This window comes from Dermochelys coriacea, chromosome 1, assembly GCF_009764565.3.
Source record: "Dermochelys coriacea isolate rDerCor1 chromosome 1, rDerCor1.pri.v4, whole genome shotgun sequence".
Lineage (NCBI taxonomy): Eukaryota > Metazoa > Chordata > Testudines > Dermochelyidae > Dermochelys > Dermochelys coriacea.
In genome coordinates this window covers 36,573,929-36,578,601 of record NC_050068.2, presented here as the reverse complement: position 1 = coordinate 36,578,601, position 4,673 = coordinate 36,573,929, and positions in this window count along the sequence as shown.

Genomic DNA, 4,673 nt, shown 5'->3' with positions numbered 1-4,673 from the left:
CAGCAGGTTTCAGAGTAGCAGCCGTGTTAGTCTGTATTTGCAAAAAGAAAAGGAGTACTTGTGGCACCCTAGAGACTAACAAATTTATTTGAGCATAAGCTTTCATGAGCTACAGCTCACTTCATCGGATGCATTTGGTGGAAAATACAGTGGGGATATTAGAGCTGACTAAACAAGAAATCTGCATGTAAAACAAATGTGCTGCATGATTCTCTCCTCTATAAAAACAAATTAGAACAGTATCCAAAACTGTTTTGAATCAGTCATAATGTGCTAATAACAACCTCCCCTACTTTTCTTCCTCTTCTAGAACACCTACATTCAATACATAAAATTATGCCAAATGCTTCAGCAAATATTATAGTGATCTGTTCTTTCTATAGATTTTTTTTTCAGCCTCTAAAATAAAGTGGATGCTTACAACTGATACTTATCACTTCCAGGACTTTAAAGCTTCAAAATGTTTTGAAAGCATTTACAAGTCCATTAAGCCTCGCAGTACTCCTGTGAGCTAGCTATGGATTATCCCTCTTTTTAGCAGTGAAGAGACTGAAGGTTAAGTGACTTGCCCAGTGCCATCTTCTTGCTTCTATTTGACATACACTGTTACGGTCAGAGTTCTAAAACCCAGCAGATCCTACACAGTACAATTGTGTCAATGGAATTTGCTGCTATCCTACTCAGGGTAAGATGAAGGCAGAGCAGCTACTGAATAGTTATGTTTCAGAGCAGGGCTGAATGGAAAATGTTAACATTGGTCTGAACCTACCTGAAAATGGGGGTGGGGGGACTCTTTTATGTTTTGAACCAGAGCACCATCATTTCATGTTAGTTAGTAGCGGGGCTACAGTGCAAAAAACCTCTAAAACAAATTAATGGGAATTGGTCTGAGATGGCAGAACAAATAACTGCTATATTGGGTCAGACCAAAGGTCCATCTAGCCCAATATCCTGCCTTCCAACAGTGGCCAGTGCCAGGTGCCCCAGAGGGATCTTCAAGTGATCCATTCCCTGTCTCTCATTCCCAGCTTCTGGGAAACAGAGGCTAGGGACACGATCCCTTCCTATTCTTTCTAATAGCCATTGATGGACCAATTCTCCATGAATTTATCTAGTTCTTTTTTGAATCCTGTCTTGGGATTCACAACATCCTCTGGTAAAGAGTTCCACAGGTTGACAGTGCGTTGTATGAAGAAATACTGTTTGTTTTAAACCTGCTGCCTATTAATTTCATTGGGTGACCGCTAGTTCTTGTGTTATGAGAAGGAATAAATAACACTTCCGTATTTACTTTCTGCACACCAGTCATGGTTTTCTAGACCCAAGTCATATCCACCCCTTAGTCTTCTCTTTTCCAAGCTGAAGAGTCCCAGTCTTATTAATCTCTCCTCATACGGAAGCTGTTCCATACCCCTAATAATGTTTGTTGCCCTTTTCTGAACCTTTTCCAATATCAATATATCTTTTTTGAGACAGGGCAACCACATCTGCACGCAGTATTCAACATGTGGGTGCACCATGGATTTATGTAGAGGTAATATGATATCTTCTATCTTCTTATCTATCCCTTTCTTAATGATTCCCAACATTGTTAGCTTTTTTGACTGTTGCTGCACATTGAATGGAGGTTTTCAGAGAACTATGCACGATGACTCAAAGATCTTTCTTTAGTGGTAACAGCTAATTTAGACCCCATCATTTTATATGTATAGTTGGGATTATATTTTCCAATATGAATTACTTTGCATTTGTCAACATGAATTTCATCTGCCATTTTGTTGCCCAGTTACCCAGTTTTGTGAGATCCTTTTGTAGCTCTTCAGAGTCTGCCTGGGACTTAACAATCTGGAGTAGTTTTGTATCATCTGCAAATTTTGCCACCTCACTGTTTACCCCTTTTTCCAGATCATTTATGAATGTTAAATAGGACGGTACAGACCCCTGGTGGACATCACTATCCACCACTCTCCATTCTGAAATTTTACCATTCCTACCCTTTATTTCCTATCTTTTAACCAGTTACCAATCCATGATTACCTTCCCTCTTATCCCATGACAGCTTACTTTGCTTAAGAGCCTTCAGTGAGGGACCCTGTCAAAGGCTTTGTGAAAATCTAAGTACACTATATTCACTGGCTCCCCCTTGTCCACATGGTTGTTGACCCCTCAAAGAATTCTAGTAGATTGGTGAGGCATGATTTCCCTTTACAAAACCCATGTTGACTCTTCCCCAACAAATTATGTTCATCTAGGTATCTGACAATTTAGTTTCAACCAGTTTTTCCAGTACTGTGTTAAGCATTGGATCATAACTAACCTTTTTAGTGAAGACCGAAGCAAAATACACAAACACCTCAGCCTTCTTGGTGTCATCTATGACTACTTCTTCCCTGCTAAGTAATGGACCTACATTTTATTTTGTCTTTCTCTTGTTCCCAATGTATTTATAAAACCTCCTCTTATGGACTTTTGTGCCCCTTGCTAGGTGTAACTCATTTTGTGCCTTAACTGTTCTGATTTTTTCCATCCATCCATACTTAACTATTCTTTTGTATTCATCCTGAAAAATCTGTTTCCCCTTCCTGTAGAATTCCTTTTCGATTTCCAGACATTAAAGAACTCTGAATACAGCCATATTGGCTTCTTACTATTCTTCCTTTCTTTCCTTCTCATTGGGATAGTTTGCTGTTGTGCCTTTAATATGGTCTCTGAGATATTGCCAGTTCTCCTGAGCTCCTTTTACCCTTAGATTTTCTTCCTGTGGGACCTTACCTACCAACTCCTCACTGTTATTCAATATCAAGTCTAAAATTCTAGATTTTGCATTTTGTTGTATTGCTTTTTCAACAGATGTCTGGGTAGTTGAAGTGCCCCATTACTTCCAGGTCTTGTGTTTTATTTGTTCTATAAGTGCATCATTGGCTTCTTCCTTCTGAGTTCATGGTCTATAGCAGAACCCCTAGCCTGTCTGTAATATCAAAACAACAGTTTTGCTTAAATAACCTTTACAAAGAAGTTTACCAACAGGATTTTTTGGGGGGTGAGACTTCCCTTGTTATACCTTACATTATGGAATTTATTCCAAAACAACTGTGGGGGAAAACATACACAAAAAGCTGACCTTTTTCTTGGACTAACGGGTGAAACACTGAATAAACAGAAGATTGTTTTGGCAATAAAACAACTTAAAAAAGAGTGTTTTGTAATTATGGGTTGTAATCTGTTTCAGGACTTTCTATAGCTACTATATATATAGTGAAGGGAGGGGTTGTAAACACTTTGGCAGACAGGGTCTGTGTGTGTGTGGAGAGAGACAGAGACACCCCTGTACTCATGACAGGACGATGTTTTATCTAGACCATTTTAACCTAAGCAGGAGATATGGTGTAACTCCTCTTATACATCATCAACTTCTGTAAATCAATTCCAAGTCATACTTCTGTGATAAAAGCGAGATATTAACACACTCTTCTCTATGCATTCCTTCTCGACAACAGTTCCCAATTTTTCCAGTCATGGTCTTCACTCCCTTGCCCCATCCCCTCCTGCTAAAATGATCAGTTTAGTTAATAGTGACATTTTAAATATCATCATTAGGTTTTGGTATCAACATTCAATAGAGCAAGGGGAGTTCATACCTTCCAAAGGCTTTGTTTCAGGTTGTCTGCAGACTCTACAAGACAACACTGCAGCAGCTTATACTAGGTTCAGACTTTGAACCGCAAAAGTAATAATAAAAAGAACATATACCTTCAATTTTTAACAGTCACACAATTGAATTTCACTATGTCAACCCTAGCATCCTTTGCTAACAATGATATCTTTATTGAAATTTTTTCATGGAAGCATTATAGCTCTTGCAGGTACAGTAGATTAACATTCATACAGAAAAAACAGTCAGTCATGCGTTACCACATGCAAATATAAAATACATTTTATGAATTCACAACTTCTCAGTTTTAAGCAAAGAGTTTTTTTTTGTGGTGAAATCAGATATGTATTCTAATGTGTATTCTTTAAGCCCAAAGGACCATAGCAACATAATTCACTTCATAACTACTGGGAAATTAATGAGAAAGTGTGTGTTGTTGGTCATTAGAGATCATGAAAGGTTCCAGTTCAATAGTTATAGAGACTGAAGTCTTCACTTTCCCCAAACAGCCTGGCTTCCCCACACTACCCTGCCAATTAGCTCCATCGCTGTTCTGGAGAAATCTTCTCTAGTGGTAGAAATGGTAGGTTCAGTCTCCACAGCCTATTGAAATCTGTGGCCTCTTTGCTGAGATTTGAGGTTGAGCACTTGTCCAACAGAAACTGCATAAACACCAATAATTCATTTTACATATGCAACAAAGTTGTCACTGGCTTTAAAAAAATATAAATCTAAATGTTATTTTAAAAAAAAAACCCTTCTCTTCATATCATAGGCTCACAAAGGTCTAATATTTTCCTTAGAAACAGTCTATAAAAAATTCATCACATTTTTCAAGCATGTAACAATTAACATACTCCAGGGTAATACTAGAATATAAAAAAAATACAATATAACATGGCTTCACATATTTTTACCTTACTAATATAGTAAATGCATATGGCTCTTCGATATTAATCTACCTTAGTTTCAATGCTACTGCACTTCAATTTCTGCCTAACCATTATTCAGAACAAAATGC